At 34.5% G+C, this 17,026-nt stretch overlaps 1 protein-coding gene across 2 annotated transcripts in view; it reads right to left on the reverse strand.

The window, feature by feature from the left end:
- ATRNL1 (attractin like 1) overlaps positions 1-17,026 on the reverse strand; it is a 491,115-nt gene that overhangs the window by 297,019 nt on the left and 177,070 nt on the right. The window lies entirely within an intron of this gene.

Consider the following 17,026-nt stretch of genomic DNA (forward strand, 5'->3'; position numbering starts at 1 on the left):
ATTGTAGGCAGCCTTCTTTTTGACAATATGAAACCAAACACCTTCTATTTTTGCCTACCAGGGTCTGTGCCTCTGTCGCTTTAGCATAGGCGAGGGAGAAGCAGCAGAAGAATTCACACCAAAGAAAAAAAGATTCAGTCTGCTCAGAGAGACAGAGACCAGAGGAAGTCAAATGACCCAGGGACTCAGCAGGGAAAGGGGAGTCCCACAGACTAGTTTCTGTTCCCAGGCATGTTGCTTTATCTTGTATTAAAAGTCATTCAATAAAGTAGAAAAAGAACATTGGGAGGTAAGACCACAATACCATCCTGACATCATCAACGGTCAAGTATAACAAAGACTTATGGTTGTTGACTCTTTTCACATCTCTCTTGATTTTTTCAAAACCCCGACACTTTCACAGTCAAAAGGAGTCATTAAAATCAATTCAAAATGTCAGTAATGAACACATGTGAGAACACAACAATAATTATGCAAAGAAAGCCATTTAATTAACTGAGGAAAATAAATTTCAAAGCAATCCTTTAATCCAAGTATTGCTGTTAATTTTTCAAGAAACTGTTCTCTTTTTTTAATAAAGAGCCATTACTTTTTACATGGTTAATATGGCTTAATATGAGAGTTTTATACGCATATCCAACAAGGAACAGACCTATTCCCATACTTGAGCTTTTGTATTAAAAGAAAACTTCACATTTTCTAAAATGTCAGAATGTTCCCAAAAGAATAAAGGCCAGGCAGAACTCTTCAAAGATTTGAATTTCTACTTCAGTATTTCTGAGTGCCACTACAACTCTCTAAGAATATATAATTACATTGGTAATTATTTTTAAAAATATTTTTTAATTGGAGATGATTAGTATAAATTAGTGATAAAGTTAAATAGAAAAAGGCATGTTAAAGAGGAATATTAAGACTGCAAAACGAATGACTGGGAATTATTTTTGGGTGAGCGCTCACCTAATGGGTAGCCATTCAACACTTCATTCTATGTTCAGTACTCAGTGTTGGGCCCATGCTTCATTTACTACATACTACATAAACCCTTTTCTAAAGACGGAATTAATTTCTAATGTGGTTTTCTATAGTATTCATCAGTACCATTTTCTAGAGTTCTTCAGAAAAGTTAATGAATTTATTACAACATTACTGTGAGATGAACAGACATTATTAGTCCCATTTTATAGGACAGGAAATGAAACGAAGAGACCAAAGACAGAAAACATCCATTATGAGTAGCCAATCTGAACTACCTACGGTTTGATACTTTGTAATATTTTGAATTATATAACGCTACATACAATCATTCTTATTTTGCAGCTCCTTCCATCATTGTAATTCTTTCCACTTTTACAACCAAACAGGAAAGGAACATACATTCATCTTTCCATTACATGATCACTGATTCATCCTCCACAAATTCATTCAGTGCATTGTAGAGGGAAAGTTCCCTGGGAAACAGTGTGTAGGCATGTTATTAAAAAATGTACAATCATGTCCTAATAAAACAGCAAATTAAAAATTATTGTGCCAGCAACCACTTCCCTGGCGCCCACTGCCTGAATAGTGTATGTCACCAAAGGGGTTTTATCAAGTAATTTTATGACTCAGGCTGAAGTAAATTCTAGAGAACCACCTTACTTTTGAGCTGGCTTCTCCCTTTCCCCAAATCTTTCTAGCAGAGAATCTCAGTTGACTACATCTTTCAGCAGAGAGGGAAGAATGAAGCTCAGTTCCCAGAAAGGGAGCAAGAACATACATAACTCGACATCATGGATTTTCTAGCTTTGGCCACTGGCCGTTCTCCCATGGCTCCTGTCACGTAGTTTCTTAATATACATTTCTCAGACTGAACAACATAGCAAAATATTTTCATACATATAAAGAATTTCTGAGAAATGTCTAGCATTTTGGCTCCAAAAGTTAAAGTTTACCAAAAGTTCTAAGCCAAAATTACTGCAATATATGTCAGACATCCATGCAAACAGAGCTTGCAACCAGACCCATTCACAAGTCTCATTCCAAACTAGATCCTAATTATCACATTTTATAAATGTATGATCTTTACCCAATCAATGACTGAAGTGTTTTTTCACTTGTTTTTCTGAAAACTAATAATAATAATAAAAATTATACTGAAAACTAGGGTAATGGATATCAAAATACGTCAGCATGTGCTAACTGAAAAGGGAATCCTTATGGACAATTTGCAATAGTGATGGATGGATCTGTCACTAAATCTGAAGGAAGAGATGGCATAGTCTTAGAGTACTAGCCATAAAACAGAACACCAAAATATTTAATAGCAAAAGATGGGTAGGAAAAAGGTGAAAAGCTTCTTCATTCACTGAATATATGGCTGGCCTTTTGTACAACTACATACTTGCTAATAAAAACTTTTAAGACTACAGTTAAGAATTTATATTTCAACTATTCACTTCCACCAGAAACATTATTTTAATATCTTCATTACACTAAAAGGCAAACAGACAATTATGTGCCCGAGCTGGTACAATTTCATCATAATTTTGCACTACCGAACTACACCAACTAATTTTGTGAATAGAAACCTCATAAAATTTTGCTGGTCTATTTTTACTTCTTGAAATCACTTTTCAAGTTAGAGTAGAAACCTCCTTCACAATTGCAACATCAGACCCACCACAATCAGCCTTCCCACATTCTTCTATTCCGGGAACTCTCTATTCATGCTGATTCTAAAATTCACACTCTCACCTCATCATTGCACAGGCAGTTTGTCTCTCTCCTGCTCTTTCCTGCGATTGTTCTCTATTTCCAGTAAGAGTTTGTTGAGAACAGTCCTATTCATATTCCTCTCTATCAGCAAAAATGTTGCTTTTGACACCAAGCTCTATTATCAAATGCTATAAATCATATTCATTTGTGACCGAAATAAATTCTGCTTGTATTACAAAGTTAGGGGGTTACCACCAGACCTATTTTAGTCAGGATAATTATTTTGAACTTTCAGAGCAGCTGCCTGATTCATTCGCCTGTTGTCTGTATCTAACAGTCATCCACTGCCTCATTTTCATTGTTATATTGAAATATGTTGGTGCCCAACATTACTTGTCCATTGTGATAAAACAAAAAGTTATTTACTGTGAAGTCTTTATTATAAACTAGCAAAACTTGCACTTTTGCTAAATGTAATGAGAGCAGAATGAGCTTCAAAATACTTCAGCACTTACTATTTATATGCCTTTTTCCATATAAAGAGGATGTGAGAATGAATTTCACAGAGGTTCAAAGTTTTTAAAAAAACATTTGGCAATAACAATTCATTGTTTCTTTTACTGTACTTAAAGAAAAACCCACAGAAAAAAAAAAAAAAACACAACAAAAAACCACACACACCAAAAAGCCCACATACTAGGCTAAAAAGCCCACAAAAAGACATAGGGATTAGTGTCACAACGAGCAAATTGGGTAAGTAAATTTTATTTTAAACAGAAATCTTTTCTCTTATGAAATTTTCCATTGCTATTTTGAAAGGTCTAATAAGTTGTCAATTTTGAACCTAAGTGAGGGACAGATACAGGAAAATCTGACCTGTGTTAAAATTTCATTCAGCTAAACATAACTAATAATCTAGGCTTAGTCTAAAACTTTCTGAAGATGACGGATCTTTTTCTAAGACAGATATGCACAGAGGTCAGATGAGTAACCCTTGATTCTCTCTACTGACTAGACAAAGGCCTAGAAGCTTAATTAGCTAAGTTTTAAAGGTAAGTTTTAAAAAGCTAGTTAGTCGAGATGCATCTTACTGTAACTTTCATAGAAGTAAATATATAGGTATGTAAACATTATGGTAGGCAAAGGAAGACTTGTTGCTGAGATTTAAAAACTAAGGAACATATATAATTACCTGGGTTCTTTTAAGAATACAGTCTAAAGGTTATATTCCTAAAGTTTTTATACCATGGACCACAACCAGATTTCTTTTTTTTTTTTTTCATAGATTTTTCACCAAACTCTTAAATGAAAACACTGCAACAACTGATGGGGTTTCTGTGAGCAGCTGCAGACCCTTTACAAGTTCTGCACAGGACCATGGTCCATAAACAGAGTTTGGAAACCAATAAACTAGAAAATTATGAACAAAATATTAGTAAAAGAAGAAAGAACAAAGTGAGTGCACCAACTGGCAGTTATTTAAACATCAATTTTGGAAAAAAAAAAAAGGTCTAGATTTCTCTGATCATAGAGCATTTTAAAGCTCTTGGCATGGGCATTATGATTAGTCAAAAATAAGTGATAGTAAAGATCGCCCAGTAAATGAACTTTTGTCACAGTGGACAGACTTTGTAATATCTTATTTTTTGCAATATTCTTGAAGTGTTAAGAAAGATGGAGAAAAGTTTAAACAAAACAAGAAAAAAAAAGTCTCGTTGAAGTATTATGGTAGAAATTCAAATTTATCTCTCCGTGAAATTTTCTTCATAATGATCTAGATGCATCACCAGCTTTACAACACTCATATTAATATTACAACTCTAACATGTAACAGCATTTTACAATATACTAGCATCAATACCCACTAACCTGAGTCTATTTTTTTCTTTAGTTATATAGTCTATACACACAGAAGAGATCTCCAATTTGCTTGTTCTGACAACTGAAACAGCACATCTAAGAAATAACAACATGAAGTTAGTGTTTGAGTTAATGTGCTAAAGAAAGATGTTTCTTGTCATATAGTAAATAAGAGCAGTCAAAATTTAATGATATTTTAAATCTTTCTCTTATAAAATTCAGTTTGTTGTATAATCACTACAAATAAGGTACTTTGTTTCCTTTTAGAAACAAAGGAATTGATTTTTATTTCTAAAATAGATCAATGCCCATAAAATGACACCGGGCATGGCAAAAATATAAATACTATTTTTAAAACCGTTTATTCTTTTATACATGTATATGCTCAAGTTTTCAGAGAATTTCAGAATATTCAGGAGCTATTCACACAATAGCTGCTGTGTGGATTGTTGGCAGAGCATTTGTCCTGGTTCTCAAATACTTCAACATGGATCTCAGCAATTAAAGAGGCAACCTCTGATTGATCAGGCCTTTCAAGGAGACAGAACATGCACCTTGTAAATTGGCTATAAATATACACAGATAAGTATGTGCTCCTGTAATATCTCAACATTTTCAAAATTCTCTTCCTTCATTTTTCTCATTATTTAGTTGAACTTTGCTTAAGAAACCTTGAATCTACAGGGCAAATGTCAGATCTTGCCCCATGTTGCTTGATGCCACGTGATTGGTATAAAATACACAATGTGAACTGAAGTTGAGATGTTTTAACTTTGCTGGTATTTTCTGCCGTTTCTCAAACAATTTTAACATGTTAGTTCTGAGAAGTAAAATTTCTTAGAGCAAATAAATCCAGAACACTTTCAGCAAAACTGCACTTCATACTGGACAGAAATGATGCATGTTGTACACCTCACTATGCAGTCTCCTATTTTCAAGTCATGAAATGCAATAGATACTTGTATTGTAAAAAATACGATATGCTAAATCACCATACTTGCACAATGGACAGTAGAACACCTTTGCATTACAACTTTGAAAAGTAACACAAGCACCTTTTCATTTAAAATATCACCATGTATATTTAAAGTTCATTTAAATTATAAGATTCTCACTGTTTTTTGCTCATGCTAAGATTTGAATGCCAATTCAGGAATGAAACATTGATGTTATATTAAAATTCCAAACATTCACAAATGAGATTACATACCTATAAGATTGCCTAATCCAGCCTACACAGCCTTTAAAACAGATAGGAGGAAAAACCTCAACCCTTAGTAGAGAGAAAAATACAAAGCAACAAACTTGAGAAAAAATAAATCCAGATTCTTTTCCCCACTTCCCACAAGTTTAGCCCATAGCGCTGCCAGTTAAGCACAGAAAATCATAAACTGTTTGGTTAAACTAAGCAAATGGAAATAAAAGAGAAAGGAAAAATGGAGCCCAAAAAGCTGTTTTTCTCAACCTCAAAGCAGTTGCCCACTCTTTGGAGGAGATTTATTCTTTGCCTGAGAGAGGGAACATTGCCCATTATAGCAGGACTCACTGACTCCTTTCTGAAAGTGACTTGAAATACTCAGTTTCCACCTCAAACAGCTGACAGAGATTAAAGAAATATTCTATTTCCTTAGCACTGTTTTTTCTGTAAACCAAGAACTAGATACAGCTGTACTTTCATTAATTCATGACTTTTTTGGCCATGGAAAGTACTGCTAACTGAAATATACAAACAGAATAAACCTCTTCCTCTTGCGCACTTTGTTTGGTTTTGGTCTGTGTTTGTGGTTTTGTGGGGGTGTGTTGGTTTTTGTTGGTTTTGGTTTGGTTTAGTTGTTCTTGTTTTGGGGGTTTTTTGGTGGGGAGGGAGGGGTTTTGTTTGCTTGTGGTTTTTTGTGTGTGTGGTTTGCTTTGTTTTTTTCCAAATGGTTTGCTTAATACAGAACAATTGATAGATACCATCGCTTTTTGATACATATCATACACAGATGTTTTGACATAGTTTTTCTACAAAATGGATTACTATATAACAAGAAGCAGGAAACTGTAGTGAATACTGACTGTGTTTGGCCTCTGTATTTGAAAACCACGGATTGTTTGTATAATCTAAACTCAATCTTCACAGACGATATATTGCAGTAGCCAATCCCTGACAATCAACATGAAGATAGCGATGTATTTGCATAATGAAGTTGTACATTGTCTTCCGTAGATTAATTTATTTTCACTCTTTCCAGCATTTAGTCTACTGTTCATTATAATAACAACCCGTCTTTATCTTCTCTTTCATTAGCCATTCCTATTGCCATGAACGGCTCTAACACTTGAGAATCTGTCTAGCTATAGTTTCACAAAGCCATCCAGAAGTGGTACCTATTTCTACTCAGAGTAGAATTCTAAAATTCTCATTTAATTGATGAGAAAAAAAAATGTGAGATTTTTGCCCTTTAAAGATTTTTCTCTCCATATTTTGCATAGCTTGTTATTTTTCCAAATATATTCTGATGGATGTGGCATTTCCTTAAGGTGGTAAAACAGTAAAGCGTATTTATTTACTCATAACATAATAGACAAATAGATATATATTATAGATATAGATATAATATATTACTTCTCTACCAGTGTATCTTCTTACTCCTTGACAGATACATTTTTCAACTTTTCCTTAATGTCTTGTTTGCCAATGTATCTATTTTGCTAATGTATACTCCTGCTTTTTGACCTCACACAGTTTGCTCTTCCATTTTATATCAGCATTAGTCTTTGTATCAAGTGACTAGCAAATTATACTTTGCTGTTAATAGGTTATATTTCTGGAGCATAGTTTAAAGCAATTTTCACAATTCAAGCTAAGAAAAAAATGTCAATAAATTAATATCAAGGACTCCTAGACTACTTCACAATATGCTGAAATTGAGCTGAGTTAGCCAGTCAGAAAGCTGAACATGAAAATACCCACATTTAACCTAAGATTTCTGAAGTTTATATAATCTAAGGTTTTATCATCATCCTGAGACAGAAATGACCCCCAATTTATTTAAACAATCTTACAGAGTCCCTCACCCAAATACTCTGCAAAGACTTCTCAACACTAATTCTAAAGCGGAAAACACTACGGTCTGCTCTCTCAACTCCTACAAATACCTGTGCTAAGATTAGGTGGTTCAGGACCCAAGACACCAGAATTGTGTACCTTACGATTACAAGACAGCTGCGTTAGGTGTTCAGCCTGTATCAACGGAAGAAGCTGAACTATCCTCAAGTGCTTCATATTTGCCAGTGGAGAAAAGTACCCCAGCCGACATGGAATAGTTTGTCTAAGAATCCCAGTCAAAGGAATCAACACAAATTCTCCCACAAACCATAAGCCATTTACTTACTGAAGTCAGTTTGGCTTTTTTTGTTTTGGTTTGTATTTTTTTTCCAATTCACTTGGTTCAAGATTTCACTACCGATCTTTCCTTGAAGTCCTACTGATCAAGAATTCTCTCTTTTCCCTGGGAAGTCAGCAAGAGAAGCAACGCAACTATAAAACCACCACAAAGGTTTTTCCCTTCGCTGTCAGAAGGTAAAGGGACACTGACGGATCCTTTCCTATTCCATCTGCTTCTTACAGCTCCAGTCTTGGGGAGGTCTAAGGCCTCCCAGGGGTTTGAGGAGTGACAGCTCCTGTCTTCATGGACATGTTAGAGAAACAAACACATCCACAGCATATTGTATACACAGTACAAGGATTCAAAAAGTACTCATCCCTATGAAACCCAGCTTAATATAAAAAAAAAAATATTAATAAAATATGGTATGTACGTAAATATTTGCATCAGTTTTTCTCATTTAAAAAACTGCTTCACATATAGGCGAGAGTCCCCTATAAAGCAAAGCATTCCAAATGAGTTCTCCCAGTCATTGAGTCTCTCTCACTCTTACCTTGTCCATGTTTTCAAAATTTATACTTCTATAAATAATCATACTTTATACTGTTTTATATTTTATACTAATAGGTATTTTACTGTCATACGACACATTTGCAAAATAAATAATAATATAAAAATAATTAATGGATCTGCGTAACAGCCTGTCAGGTGATGAAGGCCTCTAATTCAGACTCCTATTTGCATATATTACAATGTATGTTTATTATTCTCTTCTCCTTAGGAATTAAAAAGCTAGTTTGTCCAGGGTAGTAACTACTACACATGAACACATTCTCCAATTCACAGTAAAGTCTGAAAATTATTGGCAGCAAGATTGTTTCTTTAGCCTGCCCAGAAAAGCTGGGAGCCAACCTGGCATTTGGCAAATGAGTTCGCAAGAGCCTGGGGTGAGATCATAATACTTTATTAGGAGCTTCAGATTCTTGGTGTGGTTATTGCTTTAATTCCCTGGAAGGTGACAATTGGTTTGTGGTTATTTTAGCTCACGGCAAAGACTCCTTGTCTGTTGTTCTTTGTAGGTTCTGAGTTGGTGGGTTTGTTGAGATTAATCTTTTCTCAAACCATTCTAGAATTGTCTGATTCAAACTATAATCTGTTCCACTAGGCTCTTTAAACACTAACATTTCTTTTTAAATAGAATTTATTTGTATAAGCCCATATATTCAAAAGACAGTGCGAGTCATTATTGTTATCGTATTTATAAATAATAAAAATTGTTTCGGTCTGTATCGATCAGTGTAAGATATAATTGTTGGAACCCATTATTTTATAATAAGTCAAGCATGACAGTTTTACAATTACAATATGTATTTAGCTTAAATTAATGCTGTCCCAAAAGGAAACATGAATTTTACAAATCAGTAACAAAGCATCTATCTGCTGGCAATAAATCTCACAACTCAACTAAAACAAACACCTTTTCAATAGCTAAAACGCATTGTTTACGCCCTTTAAGCTTCAACACAATTTTTAAATATCTGGAAAATCTCTGCTAACAGTTTTATTAAAAGTGTTACTTGCTATTCATCTTCTAAAATACTCTCCTTGGAATGTTCTTGAGTTTAATTTTTATCTAAGAATAGCAAGTCTGCCACCTAGTGCTTTATGGTCACCTCGAGTACATGTTTCAGTATTGGGGTTTTTTCGTTGTTTTTTGGGGGTTTTTTTTGTAAAAGATGTCATGCTCTAAGTCCATGAATGCATATATTAATGCATGCATGTTTGCCTACACACAGAGTACTTTAAAAAACCATTGTATCTTCTTGCTGACAGGTTGCATCGCATGTTTCAACAGCTATTAGACCATACATGCATTTCTTTACTAGTGTACAACCCTCTTGTAACTATGCTCTTTTGCTGTGAGATCTCATAGGTACAAGTGGAAAAGATAAAACCTGTAATTCATTTAATAAAAATTTTAAAAAAAAATATATATATATATCATGTCAGCATAGTATGAGAAATATTAGGGAAGCTAATCTTTTTTTGTCCCTACAGTGTCTCTAATTCAGTGAGGAGGCCACCGCAGTGCGGTGGTACCACTGACAACAGGCGAATCTTGCAATGGGCTCTGAACTAAATCTTGCTGAAATCACCTGCTTGGCACCCAGAGGCAACAACTTTATGGCAGAGGCAAAATAGTAGTGGCATCCTACATGGAGGACAAAAGCTGGAGAATGATGAGGAAAATTAATTATAAGCAGATTCCCATCAACAACAAAAATATCCAAGCAGCAGGGCTGAAGTAGCCCAAGAAGTGATTTATGGCAGATCCCAGTGTGCCACTCACAAACTCAAAGCAACCAGAGCAAAGTGTTATTCCAGAGCCAGCACCCATCAACCCCTAGAACAATTCCCTTCAGAGAGGTCACTTATGTCCGATTATGTCCACTCTTCTCTGAGGATAACGACGTAGGTTTCTGCCCCTTCATTCTGCTGGATTATTGCAAGGCAGCTAGATCACAAGAGAAAATTTGGTAGCGTATTTACAGAGATTTCTTTTAATGGTTTTAATTCGTTCTTTTTCATGAAATTATAACATTAGCAATATAACAACAGTTACTGAAAATCGGCTTATATCAGAACTTTGATGAAGAATATTCCTAGGAAAAAAAGCAAAAATATATGTTCAAATTATAAGGAAACACCAGGTAGAATGAACTATCAGACAACATCAATAGGTCAGATTAAGCCTAAACTGTATTTTGACAACATAAATAAGGATGTATTATCTGACACTTTTGCTCTGAGGCAGTATTGAACCAATGTCTCTAAAAAGTGATTAGAGGTACTATGTTGTCATAAATTATCGACTTTTAATAATCTCTTCTCTATCAAACCATCTGTCTGGTTGACTATTGCTGCAGACAAACAAAAGGTCAGAAAGGAAAAATATAAAGTAACACCTCTAAAGGAGTACCAGAGCCTTTAATCCAAAGCCCAGATATCAAAAAGTAATTAAGACTACTTAACTTTTATCAGGTGATTTTTTATCAGATGAATTTTAAATAAACAGGATACAAGAAACTAGTGTTTGTTTTTGTTTCAGGCACTATAAATATTGCATAAAATGTAACTTAAAGGTTTTGAATTATAATAAAAAATTACTATAAGAAATGGTAAGGATTATAGGTAAAGACTAGAACTTTTCTTTACTTTGCCCTTTTTTGAAGTCTTGGTGTGTCAGCAGTAATGGGGCTAATGCAACTCCAGGACTGGACTAGAATCCTTACAAAGTTCTGCAACTAGAAGCAAAATTACCTCCTCCTTCCTCAGCTCCTTGCACAGATACCAGATATTATCTTGAGATATCAGATATTATCTTGAGAGTTGTCACTGAATGTACATTTCATGCTTCCTCACCAATTTTGGATATGAAAGTATCATTCTTCATCTTCACAAGTTGCTGACATACTGAGAGAATTGCTTATTGCTACCCATGTATGTATGCCAACAAAATAAGCAATAGTGTTATGAGTTATAATGATTTTTATGGCTCAGAGTTTAGAATGGGATGGTAAAGCCATAAACCAATTATTGAAGTCACTTCCCAAAAAAGTTGCTGCAAAATATTTAGTAGGTCACATATGCGGTATACTTTAAGTAGAGGGGAAAAAAACAAACAAACAAAAACCAATTAAATTAAATTTATCCAAAGAAAATTTTTTAAAAAGTATGAATATTATTTTCCTACTAGTCATAATATTGGGTATTTTCAATGTAAACATCTGAGAACTCAACAATGCTTTCTCTGGCTTTCCATTTCCTCCCTCCATGCCCACAAGGTTGACCAGAAATGTTCATTGGTGCTGGTGTTCTGTAGTACACCTGACCCTTAAGACTTCTCCAGACGGGTGCACCACCTTCCTTTTTTGCATGTTTAATCCCAGACAACATTTGAAATAGTGGCTGATGAGTCACCGATGAGGCCATCCACATAAGACATTTCATAAAACATTGAGGTGAGAGAAAGATTAGAAAGACCTGTGGAAGGAAACACAGTGAACCTAGGAAAACAGTCAAAATATGTACATTCTTTTGCGCTCTCTTATGTACCAATATTTGTGCCTCCTCTTTTTCAAAGGCTGTAAATCCAACAAATATTTCCATCAGCGGCATATATTCTTGTGAAGACGTGGAATAAATGATTGATAAATTGGTTTTTTACTTCTGCAAAAAGCTACGAATCATTCAGCCCCTCCATGTTTTAATTGTTTGTAAATGACCCATCCCTCCCGACCTCTAGTCATTCCTGGATTCTCTAATCCTTCTCAAAGGTCGTGATCTACTAATCTCTAACAAATTTAAAAGCGGGCTTGCTCTGCAGCACGGTAAACTCTACAGTATTTCCCTGGATACATTAATGCACTTCCGAATGCAAAAGGCAAGCTTCTGCTTTTTTGAGTTCAAAGATTGTCACAGACCCACTAAACTGTCCAGTCCAAAGATAAGCACCAGATTAAGCAAAATTCTTAATTTATTGCAATTTTACTGCATTATGAGTGCATTCTTGCTGTGCTTTGCTGAGAAAATGTTCTAAAATGTATGGAAGTTACACACTCTAAAGCGTGCTGCCCTGTAACCCACTACTACTGCCTCTTTTAGAAGAGCAACCAATTTGCATAACCAAATGGACAAGCTACTTGTTCATTGTTGATGGTTGTACCCAGAAATAATAATTAAAAAAAAAAAAAACACTTCTAAACATTTTTTAAAGGGTAAAAGTGGATAAGAAACTACGGTATGTAAATCCATGTACATTTTTTCAACTACGTTTTCTCAGTTGGCTCCTAGTCTTATTATAGCTACAAATTCTCTTGGTGGAATAGGTAACTCTTGAGTGCTCAACACATCTGGAAATTCTAACAACTATGTGAGCAAACAATACAATTTACACTCACAGTACTGATTTGTTGTAAGATTTTATGTTTCTGCATGTAGTAGTATTAGAATATACCAGTTGTACTTCTTGTTTGAAATGTAGCATTGGAACCACAACACTCAAAGTAATGTACATAAAACAGACATTTTGGAAAGTTTTTGACCTTGGAAATATGCATATCTAAAAGAGGCTTATGAATAAGAGTATCACATCCTTTCAAAACAAGTGATTGTTAGCAAGCCTATAATCCACCCTCTGTAGAGTAGCATATCAGGAACTATAAATGGAAACTTTTTTCTCTAGAAAATGGTTTAACTATTCTTTTCAAATTTATTATTTAAACTTTATGTCTGTACATAACCCAGGTCAGAATCACAGAAGTGGCATTTGTCCCAGTGATTCTTCCCAATCAGTCTAAAACCATCTGGATTTGCTGCACCCAGGAGCACTGATTCCAAAAGCAATGTATTTCTAATGTTGATGTGCAAAGGACTAATCCAGCAATTTGGATTCATACTTTGCTATCTAGGTGTCACCATTATACATCACACAGGCCGAGATACCAAAAAACAATAACAACAAGACGTACGAATGTATCATGACAAAATGTTATATTTATAGCTTGTGTACATGCATAAGTCAGGTGCACAACCATCTCTGGCCTCCATTCAGAATTCATTTATATGGATTGATCATTCACAGAAAGATTGGCTTCTAACAGAAAGGCCTAGGGATACAGAGCCTCCCTCCCAGAAACAGAGAGATACAATCCAGAAGCAGACTTGCACTCAACCTACAAGAATATTTACATAGACAAAACTGTGGCTTTTACATTCATGAAGCTTTCTTTTGTATTCATATTCTTCTTTTTATTGCATACAAGAAATCTTTGATAAGACTTCCTCTGATATTCCTAAACGATGGCATGTCAAAGGCTTTTGGCTCAAGAAATCCTTCCTCTTACAAAGTTCCTGAGCTGCATATTGTTGGAACTAAAGAGAGAAATATCACTGCATGTTCGTCTGTTTTCTATACTCTGCCCTGGCATTCATTTTCAGCCACTGCTGACAGCAGGGTACAAGAATAGATAGACCATCATGCAGCTGCTCAGGCATTCTTACACATTCAATATTTTTCTGATTTCTATATCTGTGAGGCTTGTTCTCATTCTCTTACTCTCCGAGAAGCTGGTTCTCGCTGGTTTGCTTTTTCAATCTTACAGTGAAGTCATGAAGAATTAAATGTAAATAATTTTAATAGAAGCAATGGGCAATAATTTTCACACAATAATGATACACTATTGCATGTCCCATCTACTATGCATTTCCTACTCTACTTCTATTAAGTTTCAATAATTCAAAGTAGAAGAACTACTCATGTCCAGTGCTGCCATGTTTTGAAATGCCATATTAGAATGACATCTGACGTTTTAACAAACTGCTCCTGTTACCTCTAGGATTTGCTGGCTTTGCTACTACCTGTGTTTATAGTTTTGGCATAGTATCTGTATTTACATTAAGTTCCTGCAATGTTTCAGCATGTGACTCATTCTCATTCTTTTTGATCATGCTACATCTATCTGTAATTTTCCTGTGTTTTTATTTGTGCTCAGATTACTTCTCCAATCACAACACAATCCATGTACAGCATTAATATTCTGCTTATTCTCCTACATCACTATGAAAGGAAACAAATAAGGAAGAAACTAAAATAATCTGTGCTATCCCAGGGTCTAACTCTATTAAGTTTAGAGCTTACTTACTATCTTAATCTATTGATGTTAATATCAGTACCTATGTCAGTCTGTTACCCCTTCCTATGTTGAGGATGGCAAGAGGGAGAAGAGGACTAGGCAAGGACTAGATAAGATAAGCAGAGAGCCAAAAGTCATTAAAACAGCTGAACTTCTATAGGGCAGTGGGCATTCACAATATCACAAGTTGCGGAAAGTTCCTTTGAGGCAACAAGTACTCCCAGTCTACATCCTGCTGTTAAGAAGAAATTGAGGTCAGCCAATATCAGACAAAAGTTGCCTATACGCTCAGGATTGAATTCTAAGGTTTTGGCTTAGAAAAGCATTCCAATTTAGGATAGTATTTGTGCCAGTGGGGAGAAGGGGAAAGAAAAAAAAAAAAAAGATTAAATTTGAAACTTAGAATTGGTCTTTGTGAAGATGGCTAAACTCAAGCATGTGACTAAAAGTTTTCCTGAAGAAAATCCCAACCACACAGCAAATTACAACTTGTGTTCCCATTTTGCTTCCATTCAATGAATTTCATTCTAAATGTTAAAAACAAATACACCTAGAATTTTTCTTTTTCATAAATCTCTGCTGCTCGTAATTATATAAAATTTTGGTTTCCTCAGTATTTTCCTCCCTCCTGAGCAACAACTATTCCTGTGCTGTAAAAAAAATAAGAATATTCTTCACTTGAGGGAGAATGAAACCAACAATATAAGTGTCAAAGGAGAAAGTTTCTTACAGAGTAGTGAAATAAGCACAGAAAAATACCATCCAAATGCCTGTCTTGTACAAAAGTGAAACATTTTCTTATAGAAATTACAGTCCATTGTAAGGCTATATTTTAAAATACTTATACAGATAGGAAATCAGAGCATGTCTATGACATATCAATATTGTAATACATGATTTAGCAGGTAATGAACAGTGCTGATAAGCAATTGTCATTGAAATGTTAGGCCAGTCAGTTATCCACAAATTAAAAAATTATTTCCCATTACGATGCATCAGCCACTAAATGTAGGAAATACAGAATTTCATTATTATAAATTAGCACAGGCTCCTTATTACCTCCAGGTAAAATAACTCCAAAAATCATTTATATGTGTTATTTTAAATGATTGAAAGTATTAAAAGAAGATTTATCATTCCAGAATAACAAGATCTTTAAAATATTTTGAAATGTGACAGAAGATAAACAATAGTAGTATGTTAAAGGTGAAAGGGTATCTTGAATATAGTACAGTTTGTCTCCAACATGATTTATAGACTCAACCTGCAGCATGATAGCAACAAAATAAGGTTTTTCATGGAGGTGCCTGAGGTCTACAAATCTCACCACTGTCATTTCTTTTCCAACTCTTAAGTGTAATAACTTTTATTTATAAAGAACAATTAAGCTGTTAATATACATATCCAAAATAGTTTATAGAGCACTTTTTTCATAGTATGAATTTCCTATGTACTCATTATCTAGTTCTAAGTCTACAAAATGTATGAAATGCATAGAAACAAAAATTCCTTGTTCCAAATACTGACATTTGTTTTGAAACAAAAAAAATTTCTCATGTGACAGACAACAAATGGAACTGAATTTATTTGATCAGTGTCTTTAGAACATAATATTTTCAAATTGGTCTCTTTTATGTAAACTGTCAACAATGTTAACAGTCTCTTCAAAATACAATATTTAATAATTATCTTCAAGTTTAATGAGAAAAAAAAAAAAAAAGAAGAACACTGATGCCAAATTTCTTTAATACCTGGAAAGAGGAATAAATGTTTTAGGCCCAGGGATATGTCAGCATCTGTAATATAGTATGTGTCAATTTTGTTCTGTAAAACATACCTTGCAGATGCAGACAATTTAAGGTAGAAAAGAAACATTAGCAAAGAAAAGAAACATTTGTTTCTTAGGTAAATGATGCCTTAAGGAGATTCTAAAACAAAGCTTTTGTGTACATTCTAAAATGAAATGCTAAAAACCAAGGCCAAAGATCAGAATGCATGCTATAAGTTTATTCAGATATATGCATTTATGTAAATTTAAGTTTGAGGTAGGGATGTTGTTAGGAAACAATAGACAAATTGTTCTAATTGTCTGACATTGAGCAGGTATGTGCAAAAGTCACAAAAGTTAAAAGAGTTCTCCACCATCACATGCATTTTTATGATGATTAAAATTACTACTTAACATCGATATTGGCACAGTAAAATTGGCAGAGCTCACTAAGGGATTTCTGCACGTGGGTAATAAGCATTCTCATCCCTTCAGGTCTTTCACTATGACTATCAAAATGTAATGCTTTAAAATAAATTTGCCAGAGGCACCTTTTCTATAACGAAAAGAACATGTAGACAACACACAGTATCATTTTATGATACTCGAGAGAGCAGCTGTGTATCGTGTCCCTG

Source organism: Caloenas nicobarica, chromosome 7, assembly GCF_036013445.1.
Source record: "Caloenas nicobarica isolate bCalNic1 chromosome 7, bCalNic1.hap1, whole genome shotgun sequence".
Lineage (NCBI taxonomy): Eukaryota > Metazoa > Chordata > Aves > Columbiformes > Columbidae > Caloenas > Caloenas nicobarica.